The sequence below is a fragment of the Haemaphysalis longicornis genome, unplaced genomic scaffold (genome assembly GCF_048455015.1).
Source record: "Haemaphysalis longicornis isolate Haplotype H1 unplaced genomic scaffold, Haemaphysalis longicornis Haplotype H1 scaffold_5, whole genome shotgun sequence".
In the NCBI taxonomy this organism is placed as follows: Eukaryota; Metazoa; Arthropoda; class Arachnida; order Ixodida; family Ixodidae; genus Haemaphysalis; species Haemaphysalis longicornis.
The window spans coordinates 71,175,662-71,193,316 of record NW_027526385.1 but is presented as its reverse complement, the minus strand read 5'-3'; the positions used below and the strand labels follow the sequence as shown (position 1 = coordinate 71,193,316).

General features: G+C 53.2%; 1 pseudogene; it reads left to right on the top strand.

Moving 5' to 3' along the window:
• The first annotated feature begins 7,971 nt into the window (after positions 1–7,971).
• Positions 7,972–15,033, top strand: LOC144139749 (serine/threonine-protein phosphatase PP1-gamma catalytic subunit-like; annotated as a pseudogene).
• Positions 15,034–17,655: the final 2,622 nt, after the last annotated feature.

The window sequence follows — 17,655 nt, the reverse complement described above, 5'->3', positions numbered from 1 at the left end:
CAGCTGCGCGCTCCGCCGCTCTCACCGCAGCGCCATCTGTGCGTCAGCGCGGTCAGCGCGCAGCTTGCGCACGGCTGCGCTCGCTCCCGTCGCCGTGCCAGCTGTGCGTTAGTGTGTTAGTGTGGTGAAAAACTGTGAAAGGGATTGTTGTCAGGGCTTATTTTAAAAGCGGCGATCAGATACCTGCCGCGATGCAAGCCTATACGCTGACCTGCCGTGGATGCCGCGGCGCGCGGTGCGGCGAGCGGCCGAAAGATGGCGATACCTGCGCGGAAGCATCGAAACAGGCTACGCAGATGTCTTGGTCACCGATCGCTCACGATAGCTGAAATAAAGTTCGACATTCGAGAAAGGGGATGACAGTGTGGTGAAAAGTTGTGTTACGGGTTGTCATTCGCAGTTGCACAGATAGCGGCGATCAAATATTCGCCAGGATGCTAAGCCTAAAGTTCCCATCACCCGATCCGACCCGAGCAACGCAAGCCGGTTGCGGGGCCTCACGACGATCGCAACGATAGCACGACTGCATCCGGCTTGCCAGTCGCATGTCGTGAGCCTCCTCCGACCAGCGAACGACGCCGAAACAGGTCCTAACGATCAATCGTAACGATCAGTCGCATGCGAATCGCGTGCACCAGTCGTACATGTGTCCAGCGCTAAGGTCCAGATCGGGTCCATCCTCGCTCCGGCAACGCTGCACAGGTTTCATCCAGAACTTTATTCGACGGGCGTGTGTCAAGTGTGTGGTGTGGGTCAGCAGCGGCACATTTTCTGGGACTGCGTCCGGTTTTCAAACAAAGCTCAATCAAGAAGTTATCCGCCGCAGCTCCAGGACGCTACACGCAGTTGCGACAAGGACACTCAACTTTGGGCCGTCCAGCAAGTCCGGGGTGCGCTCGAAAAGCACAGACCAGGCGATCCGGTAAAGGGAAGCGTTGGCGATGCGCCTAGTAACGGCAACCCATGGAACGACGCCGGGCACGCGTCGCGGCGCTTAGTCGTTTTGCAGGTACAAATAGTTTTCCCTACTCCTACTCCTACTATACTCGGTTACAAATCAAGAACGGCACCACCTCATGTAGTGTATCACTCCGCCAAAGCGCCGGACCCGTGACGTCAGTGCGCGCGCGTTTTGAAAGGGGTTTGATATGAATGCGTGATATCGTCTGCCTTGTCTCACGCAGTTTATTTGTCGTCACTGGAGTCGTTTATAAGCATATTAATTCCAAAAATTCACGGGAACGGCTCATGCCATTTTCAAAATATTCCCAGTAACGCCCTACTTGCGCCGCGCGGAGACCCATCCGGCTACGGTTATGGCACAGCGGCAACTTCCGGTGCCGTTCTTAAGTAGTCACCGAGTATAGAAGGCCTTTTGTTCTATTATTCCTCAACAACTGCTGAGCTAGCGGCACTCAGCCTGGGCCTGGGCCTGCTTGAACGGCGCGCAGCTGACCCAGAGAGGGTCGTCTTTCTATGTGACTCAGAACTCAGAAGCCGCACTTGACCCCCTGCGGAACTCAGATCGAGCACCCTGGCTCGCTAAGAGCATAGTGATAAGAGCAGGCCAGCTACGGCGGCAAGGCTGGGACCTCGCATACCAATGGTTGCCCGCAGAAGGTGCAGGCAGCCAAAACCCCACTGTCCTAGCTGCCCTTCGAAGACGAGCGCCTGCTGATCCGCCGTGCAATCGCCCGAAAACATCCCGAACTGGAGGTAGGGCCCCTCCCGGCCATGGTCCCGGACGGCATATCCAGGAAAGCCGCCGCCGCCCTGCACTGGCTCAGAACTGGCAGCGCCCGCGGACACCAGTGGCCCGGGCCCAGTGGCAGCATGGCAAGAGCGGCAACTGCACAAGTTGTAACGTGTTGGCAGACGTCGAGCACCTGCTGCTGCACTGTGCCGTCTACAAGGAAGAACGAAGTGCTCTACAGGCGAGCTACTGACGTTTGGGTGGCGACTCTGGAGCCTTGGAGCCGCTACTGCGCCCAAGGCTGCCGCGGCACTCTGCAGACAGGGCCCTGAGGGCACTGGCCTCTTTTGTGGTCCAAACGGGCCTGTGCGACAACATATGAACCCGAAAACTGAACGACCGCGAACGACCGTGTACAGCGTGTACAGCCATCGCCTCCTTTGACCTTCCTCCTTTCTCTTTATCTTTCCCTCTCTCCCCAAACCCCCATCACAACGGTGACTTGGGGGCCGATAGCCGCGCACCCTATCGTTGTGTTTCTAAATATATATAGAAAAATAAAGCATTCTCTCTCTCTCTCTCGTCTCAGTTCAAACTAAGCCACGACACGTTTGTGAATGGAAGATTGTGCCTTTCTTTACTTTGTTAGTTTGTACACTGTATCAAGCTCCAAGTCCAGGTAGCTCCACACAAGCGCTGCACAAGCGCACATGCGACGCTTCGCTGACTGGTACGCTAGTAGGAATTTCTAAGCCACTTGAAGGCGGGAGAAGACTCAGTGAAGTCATTGTAGGTAACAAGGAAATAAAATCAAATGAAACTTTTACCGTACAGCGTAAAACTATGGAGCAGGAAGCGCTTATTTGCGCTGGGTGAACAAGCACAGCGGTCAGCAGCACGACCACACATCTGCGAACGCTACTCCGTCTAAGAAATGCAATTGCTAGACGTGAGATATTGTTGAAATTTGGGAGACGCTTACTGCACGACCGCTATACAAGAAATACTCATCTAAGCTGCTTGAAATGCTAAAACTAAAAAAAAGTGTAAACTGGTTATACATATACCATATATTCCCAACGGCGGCAACGCTGGCCCGTGGCCGAGTGGTCTGGAGCGCTACGTACGCTGTTTTGGAAGTCGCAAATTCGTATCCCCGAGGGTGCATTCTTTTTTTTTTCTGTGAGTTGATTTTTTCGTTTTCGGACGATGTTTTCTTTACTGAGTTCACCACTTTTGGGCCGTAGCACTCACTGCTCCACGAGCGAGTTCGCAGAACACGCGCAGACTGACACTGGCGCGCTAGCGAGTTCTCGTTGGCGTGCGGTTGCCATAAGCACCGACTACTTGCGGGCAGTGCGCACAGGCCAGAATTAGTAGACCCTTGGCCTGGTGCGAACACGGTTTTTACGATACAGGCATGAGTGAGGCAAGCTCCAAAGATGTGAGAAAAGCGCATGGCATTTGAGCATCTGCGGTGACGCGGAGGGCGTTCATCCACTGCGTAGGCCTCGGCTGGTGACTGCTACGATTCCAAGCCCTCCTGGGAGGCTTATCTTAGGCAATTTACAGCCGACAACATTGCAAAAGCAAGGTATGGCGATTATTGAGATATCGGTAATGTCCATGCAACGATCACGTCTGGTGTCAAGCGTGTAGTTTTACAGAACCGAAACCGAAACTTGTTTGAATGCTAATCTTGGACATCGTCCAATCACGGTGCACCTCCTTCCGACGTCACAGCCTTTAGTTGGTGCGGCCGCCGCAGACCGCGCATGGTAGTTTTTCTTCTTTCAGGCTTTATAAAATAGTCACCGCCTTATCGCCAGGATAAAAGATGAAAAGTGTGGGCATTTGAGCCAGTCTATGCAGTGGAAACAAAAACGGGAGCTTGACAAATTAACACTCAGTGTCCCTTTAATGCTCCAGGAAAGGTTAGCCTGGCAAAAGCGCCTAGCTTGATGCACCAGATGTATGAGGCGAGACGAAATTGATGAAGTGATGATGAGGACGATGATGCGCTCACCAATGAAGATTACAATGCATTATTAAATACTGGGAAGAATGTACCCGGGGAGTACAGGACAAGAGCGGTTGGACTAGTATTAACTCTATGGGTTGGAGTACAATGGGGGAGATCTCCATCCTGCAGTGGACGTAAAACGGATAATGATGATGATGACGACGACGTAAAATTCAATAGATACTTTCTCGATAGACGATTCAGGTTTAGTCGTGGAGGGTGTGACCGGTTTCTTAGTTCATCTTGGTGACGTGGGCCATCTTCTCCGGCAGACTGGTCGGAATGCATGTTCATATAAAGAACAAGGTGGGCGCCGCCAGGGGGCGATTGCGGGATTAGAAGAGAACGAAGCCACGTCACGCCCACTGTCACGCTCTGTGTGCGTTTCATCGCACTCACGAGAACCGGTCGCCTCGGTCGTACCTTCTCTAGATCCGCGCCACCCGCGGGATCCATAGCCGCTCAAGACCTGCGGCGACATCCACGGCCAGTACGCGGTCCCCCGACTGATGTGTGAGTGCGACGCCTTCCCACCGTAGGCCAGGTGCTCTTTCCTGGGAGGCTACGTGGACAGGGGCAAGGCGAGCAGACCCTGGAGACCATCTGCCTGCTGCTGGCCTACGACGTTAAGTACCCCGAGAACTTTTTTTGTTCCGGGGCAAACCCTCGAGCGGGCCTCCACCACGGCTTCCACCACGAGTGCAAGCGCAGGTACAGCATCAAGCTGTGGAAGACCTTCGTCGACAGCCTGCCCATCGCAGCCATCGACGAGGACGGGATCTTCTGCTGCCACGGGGGACTGTGCTCCGGGGCAACCCCTCGAGTGCGATACCATCAGCCACATCGACGGTTCCACCACGAGTGCAAGCGCAGGTACAGCATCAAGCTGTGGAAAACCTTCGTCGACAGCCTGCCCATCGCTGCCATCGACAAGGACGGGATCTTCTGCTGCCACGGGGGACTGTGCTCCGGGGCAACCCCTCGAGTGCGATAGCATCAGCCACATCGACGGTTCCACCATGAGTGTAAGCTCAGGTACAGCATCAAGCTGCGGAAGACCTTCGTCGACTGCCTGCCCATCGCAGCCATCGACGACGGCAGGATCTTCTTCTGCCACCTGGGACTGTTCTCCGGGACAACCGCTCGAGTGCGATACCATCAGCCACATCGACGGTTCCACCACGAGTGCAAGCGCAGGTACAGCATCAAGCTGCGGAAGACCTTCGTCGACCGCCTGCCCATCGCAGCCATCGACGACGGCAGGATCTTCTTCTGCCACCTGGGACTGTTCTCCGGGGCAACCCCTCGAGTGCGATACCATCAGCCACATCGACGGTTCCACCACGAGTGCAAGCGCAGGTACAGCATCAAGCTGCGGAAGACCTTCGTCGACTGCCTGCCCATCGCAGCCATCGACGAGGACGGGATCTTCTGCTGTCACGGGGGACTGTGCTCCGGGGCAACCCCTCGAGTGCGATACCATCAGCCACATCGACGGTTCCACCACGAGTGCAAGCGCAGGTACAGCATCAAGCTGCGGAAGACCTTCGTCGACTGCCTGCCCATCGCAGCCATCGACGAGGACGGGATCTTCTGCTGCCACGGGGGACTGTGCTCCGGGGCAACCCCTCGAGTGCGATACTATCAGCCGCATGCACGTCTTCCAACATGAGTGCAAGCGCCGGTACAGCACCGAGCTGTGGAAGACCTTCGTCGACTGCCTGCCCATCGCAGCCATCAATGACAGGATCTTCTGCTGCCACCTGGGACTGTTCTCCGGGACAACCGCTCGAGTGCGATACCATCAGCCACATCGACGGTTCCACCACGAGTGCAAGCGCAGGTACAGCATCAAGCTGCGGAAGACCTTCGTCGACTGCCTGCCCATCGCAGCCATCAATGACAGGATCTTCTTCTGCCACCTGGGACTGTTCTCCGGGACAACCGCTCGAGTGCGATACCATCAGCCACATCGACGGTTCCACCACGAGTGCAAGCGCAGGTACAGCATCAAGCTGCGGAAGACCTTCGTCGACTGCCTGCCCATCGCAGCCATCGACGAGGACGGGATCTTCTGCTGCCACGGGGGACTGTGCTCCGGGGCAACCCCTCGAGTGCGATACCATCAGCCACATCGACGGTTCCACCACGAGTGCAAGCGCAGGTACAGCATCAAGCTGCGGAAGACCTTCGTCGACCGCCTGCCCATCGCAGCCATCGACGACGGCAGGATCTTCTTCTGCCACCTGGGACTGTTCTCCGGGGCAACCCCTCGAGTGCGATACCATCAGCCACATCGACGGTTCCACCACAAGTGCAAGCGCAGGTACAGCATCAAGCTGCGGAAGACCTTCGTCGACTGCCTGCCCATCGCAGCCATCGACGAGGACGGGATCTTCTGCTGCCACGGGGGACTGTGCTCCGGGGCAACCCCTCGAGTGCGATACCATCAGCCACATCGACGGTTCCACCACGAGTGCAAGCGCAGGTACAGCATCAAGCTGCGGAAGACCTTCGTCGACTGCCTGCCCATCGCAGCCATCGACGAGGACGGGATCTTCTGCTGCCACGGGGGACTGTGCTCCGGGGCAACCCCTCGAGTGCGATACCATCAGCCACATCGACGGTTCCACCACGAGTGCAAGCGCAGGTACAGCATCAAGCTGCGGAAGACCTTCGTCGACTGCCTGCCCATCGCAGCCATCGACGACGGCAGGATCTTCTTCTGCCACCTGGGACTGTTCTCCGGGGCAACCCCTCGAGTGCGATACCATCAGCCACATCGACGGTTCCACCACGAGTGCAAGCGCAGGTACAGCATCAAGCTGCGGAAGACCTTCGTCGACTGCCTGCCCATCGGAGCCATCGACGGCGGCAGGATCTTCTTCTGCCACCTGGGACTGTTCTCCGGGGCAACCCCTCGAGTGCGATACCATCAGCCACATCGACGGTTCCACCACGAGTGCAAGCGCAGGTACAGCATCAAGCTGTGGAAGACCTTCGTCGACAGCCTGCCCATCGCAGCCATCGACGAGGACGGGATCTTCTGCTGCCACGGAGGACTGTGCTCCGGGGCAACCCCTCGAGTGCGATACCATCAGCCACATCGACGGTTCCACCACGAGTGCAAGCGCAGGTACAGCATCAAGCTGTGGAAGACCTTCGTCGACTGCCTGCCCATCGCAGCCATCGACGAGGACGGGATCTTCTGCTGCCACGGGGGACTGTGCTCCGGGGCAACCCCTCGAGTGCGATACCATCCGCCACATCGACGGTTCCACCACGAGTGCAAGCGCAGGTACAGCATCAAGCTGTGGAAGACCTTCGTCGACTGCCTGCCCATCGCAGCCATCGACGAGGACGGGATCTTCTGCTGCCACGGGGGACTGTGCTCCGGGGCAACCCCTCGAGTGCGATACCATCAGCCACATCGACGGTTCCACCACGAGTGCAAGCGCAGGTACAGCATCAAGCTGCGGAAGACCTTCGTCGACTGCCTGCCCATCGGAGCCATCGACGGCGGCAGGATCTTCTTCTGCCACCTGGGACTGTTCTCCGGGGCAACCCCTCGAGTGCGATACCATCAGCCACATCGACGGTTCCACCACGAGTGCAAGCGCAGGTACAGCATCAAGCTGTGGAAGACCTTCGTCGACAGCCTGCCCATCGCAGCCATCGACGAGGACGGGATCTTCTGCTGCCACGGAGGACTGTGCTCCGGGGCAACCCCTCGAGTGCGATACCATCAGCCACATCGACGGTTCCACCACGAGTGCAAGCGCAGGTACAGCATCAAGCTGTGGAAGACCTTCGTCGACTGCCTGCCCATCGCAGCCATCGACGAGGACGGGATCTTCTGCTGCCACGGGGGACTGTGCTCCGGGGCAACCCCTCGAGTGCGATACCATCCGCCACATCGACGGTTCCACCACGAGTGCAAGCGCAGGTACAGCATCAAGCTGTGGAAGACCTTCGTCGACTGCCTGCCCATCGCAGCCATCGACGAGGACGGGATCTTCTGCTGCCACGGGGGACTGTGCTCCGGGGCAACCCCTCGAGTGCGATACCATCAGCCACATCGACGGTTCCACCACGAGTGCAAGCGCAGGTACAGCATCAAGCTGTGGAAGACCTTCGTCGACAGCCTGCCCATCGCAGCCATCGACGAGGACGGGATCTTCTGCTGCCACGGGGGACTGTGCTCCGGGGCAACCCCTCGAGTGCGCTACCATCAGCCGCATGCACGTCTTCCAACATGAGTGCAAGCGCCGGTACAGCACCGAGCTGTGGAAGACCTTCGTCGACTGCCTGCCCATCGCAGCCATCAATGACAGGATCTTCTGCTGCCACGGGGGGCTGTTTTCTGACCAATGTAGCAGATCAACCGCATCACGTGATCGAGAGACCTCCCCGACACGGTCCTCCTGCGTGACCTTGGTGTAGGAGAAGGACGGCATTCAGGACTCGGCCGAGAACGAACGTGGCGTGCCCGTGCTTGATCATTTTGACGCCCTCATTTCGGTCTGCTCTCTTTTTGAAGTTATTGGGACGTCTAATTCACTGATATCCTGACGCGTATTCTTGTGGGCTGCTTGTCTGTATTAAAACTGTTTCGCCGCACATTGCAGTTTTGTTTGTTTGGTCTCTAGCCTTCATTTCATGTTTTAGTAGTTTTGAAAGCGGAACTGTTTACGGCTTGGCGAAAGGAGAATCCGGAGGCCTCATGTGCGCAGAACCCTCCTCCTGCGCAAGCCCATGCGCATGTGCGAGAACATCAGGTTGGAGATGATGGGAGAGAGATTGACTGGGTTTATCAATGACGTAGCTACTATGCTCCAGCATCTACCGACGCTCTTATAAGTGGGCTCGGCGAAGCCCGAAGAGGGAAAAAGTCTCTTCAGCCGCATTGCAGCGCGCTACTACGTGAAGCCTAGCTCAAGGGACAGCGTTGGGCAGGCAAGAAAGCGGTGTGGGCGATGCAACGTCAATGTGGAAATGACGAACACCAGCAGCACCTTACTTTGAAACGTTGCCAACGTGGAACAACATGTGTTGTTGTTGTTCCTTTCTTCGGTTGCGCACTAACGAAAGCGAAGGAGACGTAGACGCGGCGTAGAGGGAGGAGGAGGAATAAACGTTTATTGTGCACACCACGATGTGCTCAGCCTCCCAAGTCCAGGAGGCCGCGAATCCGAGCTGCGTCTAGAGCTCGTTGCACCAGGGCTTGCTGTCGCTCTGGTGCTGTGCTAGTCAGCTCGGACTCCCACTGCTCAGGGATGGGGGATGGGATGGGGTTAGGGTGGTGAGGACAAGAGAAAACAAGGTGGTAAGTAGTGAGAGGTATGTGACAGTGCGGGCAGTTGTAGGGGAAAAGGGACGGCGAGATGTGGTGTAGGATGGGGTGATTATAGAAGGCTTCAGTTTGCAGGCGGCGATAAAGGGTGGCGTGGTGTGTTGGGAGGGAGGGGTGGGGTGGGGCGTAGAAGGAAAAAAAAAAACGACAGAAGTAATTGGCGCCAAAATTGAAACGTATGGGCGAAGAAAGAGACATAAACGAGATGTAGCAGTGATTAAGTTTTTAATAAGCTAATATTTATTGCCGGGCTTTCGCCTTAAAAATGCGTAAGAAGTCTTAAGTGCCCGTGGAATTTCTGACAGCGGAGCTTGGTAAGCTTGACCTTGATCCGGCGGCGTTAGCAAAAAAAATGTCAAAAAGAAAAACTGCGCGGCATGTAAAGGGTGCCTCATCGCAGATAGGGCATTATAACAGTAAATCCGGCTTTATTACTTGCTCGAAAGTGTGGTCACAAGGAGCGCGTGCGTATGCAGAGATCTTTCTATCGCAATTTAAAGGCGATAGTCTTTCTTGGGCAACTAAAACGCAAGAAATGGCGCAGCTTGCAATAGTGGTGCAAGGCTGGAGAAACAGAGGAGCTAGCGGTCGATCAAGCTTCTGGAATATCGTGGGGTTCTTGGGGGCGACCTAGCCAGTACTCCGGCGTAGGCCACCACGCTAGCTCCCGGCGTTTCAACCATCAACCAGGTTGGCCCCCGCACCACGGCCGCTCAGCAAGGTTCGCCGCTACGAGAGAGAGAGAGAGAGAGACTCTCGTAGCGGCGAACCTTGCTGAGCGGCCGTGGTGCGGGGGCCAACTTGGTTGAAACGCCAGAAGCTAGCGTGGTGGCCTACGCCGGAGTACTGGCTAGGTCGCCCCCAACACAGTAGGCAGTATACTAGGTTACAACTTGAGAACGGCAACGATGACTGATGATGACTGCTTTTGGTTTACCCTATGTAGCGGGGTGATGACATGACAACTTACCAAACAGGACTAATATACTTATGTTTTATACTCTTGGTTTAATACTAGCGCTGCTTAGGGCAGGCACGAAAAGCTTATTAGGCACGAAATACGTTTTTTTCTGTTACAGGTGCTAACTGTCCTAGGCAATATTCCCCTCTCTGCTGTTCGTCGCCTAGACAGCCTTGAAGTTAACTCCCTCTGTGCTACCCTTAGATCCTGAGGCTTCTGGAAGCCGAATATTTCCATCATGTAGATTTGGATGGATATCCTCACATTCTGACACTATGTGCCGCATAGTTTCTGTTTCTTTTCCGCAGACCATGCGTACTCCATCATTTTGTGAATACTTCCCCACAAAGCTCTGAGTTCGTAAGCAACCAGCTTTAGCTTCAAAAAGCAAAGCACTACCCTGGGAATTATCGTAGAAATTTTCCTTTCTGATGTTTAATTTCTCAGCCCTGTACATCTCTAACGACGTTTTAGCTTCCATTTTCTCTCTCCATTTATTCGTTTCTATCTGCCTTGCCTCTTTTCTGGTTACCTTGGCTGTTTTGGATTCTCCACTGTTCTTTCCGTATTTCATCGTTAACCTTCTAGACTTCATTAACCACTGAGTGTCCACGCTTTTCAAGTATAGCTACCTAAAAACCTTAGCTGCCCATCTTCGTTGATCCATTGCTCTCAAACTCATCTCAAAACATATTTTACTCTGCGCTTCTCGAATTCGACGCCCGCCCAGCTCAAACGACTGAAGTTGCCGCTGTGCTTCATCACCGCAGCCGGATGTTACTCCGCGCGCCGCAAGTAGTGCGTTACTGGGAATATTTTGAACATGGCACGACCCATTTCCGTAATTTTCTGTACTTAATATGCTTATAAAGTACTGCAGCGACGGCAGACAAATACGCGATGAAAGGGAGACGATATCACGCATTCATAGCATCTCCGTTCAAAGCGCGCGCGCCCGTTGACATCCCGGTCCGTCGCTTAGGCGGAGTGATACCGTATATGAGCTATTGCTGTTCTTAACTTGTTCCCGAGTATTCGCCCCGAGCGCGAACAGAGTCGGCCCCTGGCGGCGGCGGGACGAACCGCTCCTAGTGTGGATGGCGCTCTTGCGTCGTCTGCTTTTTCACATTGCGTGCGGCGCAAGACGCGTGCTGCACACGACAAAACAACCAATATGTGTGCTCGTTTGGCAGTAAGCAATGACATAGTTACCTCTGCTTGCGCATTTCCTCTAGAAACGCAATAATCAGTGACCGTTGAGGGTTAATGCGCTGGCTTAATTCCACGAAACATCTTCGCCGTGGTCACCGCTTGAGTGTGAACATTGCTTACACACATTGCACTTTTCCTATTGCTGAGTGCAGTCGTCTGCCGTTTCGGGAACGTCGAAGGGTGCTTATTGAAGGTGGCGTGGTGATTATTTAAAGGATAAAAGTTTAGTACGCGAAACGGGTAAGAAGCGACAAGACCTGTGCATACGCGTGTGCAACATCCACACCCTTGTAAAACTGCGCTGTGTCCTTATAGAAAGAAGAAACAAACAAAAAGATTTACACTGCACACGACCCCTGAGCTATCGCCTATACATTACCGGACACGTATTTTACACCAGAAAGCGCCTGTGTGATCGTGTCCTTACCGTACCTTTTCTAAAATAAATACCATTTTCGGACAGTCGTTGTTTATACTGAGGAGGAGGAATAAACATTTATTCAACTGTATCGAGTTGCTAATTTTACGTATTATTTAAAATACGTTTCTATGGATGCGCAAGAGTATTTAGGGGGGATTTTTCGGTAAAATTAAGCAGTTGTGAGTTTGCGTCTGTCGTGTGGCATTTCGTGTGTCATTTTCATATATATCATTTTCAAATCCGACATGAATCACCTTGTCCAGAATTCTCACTCAGCATAACCAAATGCCTAATATGGTCACGTCTTAACCTCTTAAGGTGGACCTAATTTTAAAGAAAGAGGAGAAAACGTGTAATATAATGCACGTTGTTGCCCACATGTGTGAGGAGTGTGTGCCTTGACTCGTTGATTTTTTTTTTATTTTTTCCCACAATGCTTGCTTTCAATACATTTTTGAAATAGGCGAGCCACAATTCCTGGACAATCTCGGACCAAAGGGGGCTTAATTATTTTGAAAATACGTGTTAAAGTACTGCTGTTTCACCGCTACAGAACACAACGCCTAGTGTAGTTTCCATTGTAAGAAATACTGATAACCATAGTTTGGCTTTTCGCGTTACATGCGTTCTCTTCTCTCTGCTCTTGCAACGTTGGCAGGACCCCCCCCCCCCCCCCCACCTCTTCCCGAAAAAAAAAAAGGAAATGCAACAGAATTTCATTTTTTAACCAATCCTCAAGAATTAAATGCCAAGACAAAGGCGATATTCAGTTTGCAAAACAAAGTAGTTACCGGGAACCCGTTGCGCTGATTCGCAACGAGAAATAAAAAGGAAATGTTTTACTACATCTGCAACAGCGCAACTTCGATCATTTATTGCCATCTTTAGGGTTCGTAAGCGACCTTATACGCAAGAATGCAAACACATGTCGCTGTTGCAGGCACCTGTTAGATTTTAAAAGGAACGCAAATGGTCAACAGAGCCGCCGTAACAGAAAATTTGTGCTCACTGTGAGGTCCCAGAAGCTTGGTTTGCACACTGTAAACCTGCTTGTCACTTTGCTAAAACCTAGCTAAACATGAGATGTTGATTGTACTGTGTGCGTTGATAATTCAATTCGCAAGTTCACTCGCGACGAAAGCCGTAAATAAGTGATCTGAAACCGTTATTCATCAAACCTTCCTTCAGAGTCGCTAAAATTTAATTTAAAAGACCCGTTGGTTGCATTTATATCTCTGCGCTGATCAAAATTCAGTAATTTTATGTTGCCTTTTGAACACACAAAAAATATCGTAAGCTCTTAGAAAGAATTTCGGGGCAGTTAAGTAGTGTTACCATTTCAGGGCATCCCACAAATGCAAGAATGCGTCATGCTACCAGTGAAAACGATTGAGATTGCCGTTGTAAACTGAGTTTCAGAGATCGAGGATTCCTGATTTGTTTCTATTTATGCTTTTATTGAAGGCTCAAAGCCATAGTCTGGAAAGATCGAGGTTGCTACTAGCCACAGCGTACAAGTTCATTGTCACAATTACGGCAATTCTGAGATTCCCGATGAGCCGTCGCTTTTTTTGGCGTAGTAATGAAAACTGACCGCCGCTTCCATGCTATACATTGAACGTTGAGGAACCGAACTACAGCATACCACTCTTGTTTGCGCCTTTCGTGCGCACATACTGCGAGAAAAAAGCACGAAGCGCGCCCACAGTGTGCATTCTTACGGGCCGCTCAGCGGAGCATCCACACTAGCAGCGCGACGGTGTCGCCACCTACATGTCGAGCACGCGGCGAATAGTGCCGAAGCACAGCCGTTTATCCGGGATTGATTGATTGATTAATTGATAAATCTCTGGGAACTCCCAAAGAATGCCAGCGGAAGGCTCGACGTCGTTCACGGATCACGCCATCCTGGTCGTGATTGCAAACGGGAGGCAGGCACTCACGGCGCACGACAACAACAGTTCCCACCTGAGTTTGGTCCGCCTCCACCACCGCGCTGTTCCGCCGATCCAACTCCGACCCGACCTCCGATCAGACTCTGTCTTCCGCCAGTACCTGTCTCCGCCGCCCGGGCGCCCATGCCGCGCAGGGACCGGTGGTGCCCTCTCACGGGGGCGCCGACGAATCAGCGGAGCGCCGGATAGGTTACACCGCAACGCGCCTCTCACCGGAGCGCGCACTGGCTCGGGTTCGCGAGTCACGGTTCTCCACGATTCCCACAAGCTTTTCGCACCACCCTGGGATCCGCTGTCAGTGTGGAGAACCGTCCGGAACGGCTTTGTAAAGTCCGGGTAGACTTGGTCTCACCCTGAGCACTTTGCCTAGCCTATCAAGAACATCGCAAAACCTAACAAAACTTTGCAAAGCCTACCAAACCTCCTTCTTATCATCATCACCGATAGAAGCTGACCCCCCCCCCTCATTGAGTTTCTTAGTAAGCCCCCCCTCTCAGAAAAAAACCTGGATCCGCCCCTGATAATGACGACGCGAAATTCAAGAGAAACGAAACTAAACTCAGCGTAAATTTCAACTGCTTTCACTGCGCGCTTCTGGCTCGATAGACGATTTAGGTGTAGTTGTGGTGTGTGTGACCGGTTGTCTAGTTCATCTTGATGACGCGGGGCATCTCTCCTGCAGACAGGTCGGAATGTATGTTGCAAATACAGAACGAGGTGTGCGCCACCGGGGGACTATAGCGGGATTAGAAGAGAACGAAGCCACGTCCACTGCCACGTTGTATGTGCGTTCCATCGCTTCAACGAGAACCGGGCTCCTCGGTTCTACCTTCCCTCCTAGATCCGCGCCACCCGCAGGATCCGAAACCGCTCAAGACCTGCGGCGACATACACGGCCAGTACGCCACCCTCCGCTTGCTGTTTCAGTGCGGCGGCTTCCCACCGAAGGCCAGGTACCTCTTCCTGGAGGTCTAGGTGGACAGGGACAAGGCAAGCAACCCTAAAGACCATTTGCCTCCTGCTCGCGTACAAGCTCAAGTACCCCGACAACTTCTTCCTGCTCCGAGGCAGCCCCTCGAGTGGGTCACCATCAGCCGCCTCTACGGCTTCCGCTCCATCATCAGTGCAAGCGCCGATACAGCATCAAGCTGTCGAAGACCTTCGTCTACTGCCTGCCAATCGCAGCCATCGACGGCGACAGGATCTTCTTCCATGGGGCAGCCCCTCGAGTGGGTCACCATCAGCCGCCTCTACCGCTTCCGCTCCGCCATGAGTGCAAGCGCCACTACAGCATCAAGCTGTTGAAGACCTTAGTCGACTGCCTGCCCATAGCAGCCATCGACGACAACAGAATCTTCTGTCATGGAGCCCCTCGAGTGCGCCACCATCAGCCGCATCAACGGCTTCCACGATGAGTGCAAGCGCCGCTACAGCATCAAGGAGTGCAAGAATCCGGCACATGGTAGCCCCAGGACACCACCAGGCCGCCCGCCGGATATTCATCGGTGGACGCATGGTTCTCTTTACAGGCAGCTCTTGGACTTTCTTGCTGAAACTGGCCTATACGGCATTCTGTAGTCCATGAAGCCGCTTGCCTCCAGCTACTTTCGTTTTTTTTTCAATTCCTCTGATGCCTTGGGGCAAAATGGCGCAAAAAAAAAAAACTTAGCCGGCTGCCTGTCGATCGGACAGCCGGCTGCCTGTCGGCTGCCTGTTAGCCGGCTGCCTGTCTGCTCTCTTCTTGAAGCTATTGGGACGTCGAATTAACTGATATCCTGCCGCGTGTTATTGGGCACTGCTTGTACAAATTACAACTGTTTCGCCGCCCATTGCAGTCTTTTTGACGAAGAGGCAAATACACCAACCAAGGGCGTTTATTCAAAGCGATCCAGACAGAGTTCTGTGGAATATCTTCAAACTCATTGCAGTCTTTTCGTGAGGTCTCTAGGCCTCACTTAATATTTTTGTGGTTGTTAAAGCGGAACTTTTTTATAGCTTGGCGAAAGAAGAATCCGGTCTCATGTGCGCTGAAAACTACTTCGACGCACCCGCATGCGCATGGGTGAAAGAAACCGGTTGCAGAGAAGTCAGAATTTCTTGGAGTGACATTGACCGGGTGTATAGAAGACGTAGCTACTATACGCTCTAGCGTCTACCGACACTCTTATTAGTGGGAATGGCGCTCCGGGGGGAGCGAAAAAATTACACCATGTTCCCACGTGGGAACCCTGAGGGGATGCAAAGCCGTGGAGTAGTAGCGTGTTAATTTGTTGGTAGAGTAGAGACACGTGTAGTAGCGTATTAAATGTCTTCTTTATTTATCGAGTAGTGGGGAACGTTTGGCAGCCTCTCGTTCTCGAACCGAGGAATCCGTTGTTCGACGCTGGCGTTTTGAAGCGTTGTCACGTTGCCGAACGCCATCGTCCATTGTCAGCTCATCGGACGGCGCAGCGTTGTCTCGACATAAAACAGCAACTAAAGGGAGCAGCGGCGCGGACCTGGTTATCTGAAGTGGAGGGGAGGAGGGGAGAGGAGGATCAGCGCGCACAGGTGGTGTGGAGAGGAGGAGGGGAGAGAGAGCGGCGTTATCACAGCTGTTGAGGAGGGCAGGAGAGGTGCGGACGCCGGACCCCGGACGACGGACCCTCGACTAAGAGATGCTTTGCATCTAAAACTCTCCCTCGCCTCATAGCAGCGCCACACGGCTCACTGTCATGGCTGCCAGAATTCCTTTTGGGAGGCAACGTATGGATGGTAGATTTAAAATTCCGATTTCAAAAGTTCTAGCGCGCTGTCAGCAAAACCGTTTCGGGTTAAGGCGTAGTAAGTGATGCACGCTCATTTGGTGGTGGTGGTGGTAAAACATTTATTTGAGCTTGAGGGGAAAGGGAAGGGGAAGTGGTCAGCCTTCCATGTCCGGGAGGCCGCGAGTCCGCGCCGATTCCATAGCTCGTTTCACCAGGGCGAGTTGCTGCTCCGGTGCCGAGCTGGTCGGAGCGGACTCCCACTGCTCAAGGGTGGGGGAGTGAAGGGGGGTTGTATGATGCGGGCAGGAGAGGACTAGGTGATAGGTGGTAAGAGGAAGGTCACACGCTTGGTAGTTATGGGGGGGATGGGGAGATGTGTGAGAAAATCGTGTGATTATAGAAAGTTTCTGTCTGAAGGCGGCAATAAACATAGGCTTCATGTGAGGTAAGGGATGGGTGGGGAGGAGGGGATAGAGGAAATATACTCGACAATAATCGGTTGTCTGCCCCTTTAAAACATCCTACCGGTGGAGGGGATCCACAGTTGTGTTTATAGGTCGGGGATGGATGGCAGATCTGGTGATTTCTGGCCCTCTAACACGTGATAGTATAAGGTTCCAGGTGCTGAACAGTAGTTAAATGTAGCTGAATATTTCGTTGTTTACGTGGCATGGAAGAGGGTGCGGTGCGTATGGGTATATTAGTCGGTAGTCATCTAGAGGTGGTGGCTTCATCTCTTTTGAGTTGGTGGTGTCGATTGGGAAAATATCGCCGTTTGTGTCAGTAGTACGCCAAGATCTTCGTAGAGTGTGTAGGAGAGGTTGTGGGTTAGGTGTGATGGATGGTGACTGCCCTGTTAGAAAAACATCTCCTGTAACGTGAAACCTGAGGAGTGGCGAAGCATGCAGTGTACAAGTGTATTCTTGGCGCCTGGGCGTTATTGACAACGGAGATGAAGCCGTTGGAGGCAAAGGCATTGGCGGATCCAGAGGTGGTCCGGATGTCCTGATCCCTCCCTTAATTTTTGAATTGATACTCCCAAGAAGATGACCCCTCAGGTACTAGAAAAAGTCTAGTTGATGAATTTTTTGTCTTGAATTTTATCTTTTGCGAAATATCGGGGAATTAGGGAGGTTCCTCCTCCTCCTCCTCCTCCTCCTCCTCCTCCTCCCCTCATAATCATCATCATCATCACCACCAATAGAAGCTGACCCCTCTAAGAAAAAATTAGCAGTGGCTTAGCTCGGCTATGCCAGGATATACGTCGCGTGAGCTAAGGTTCAGCTGGTT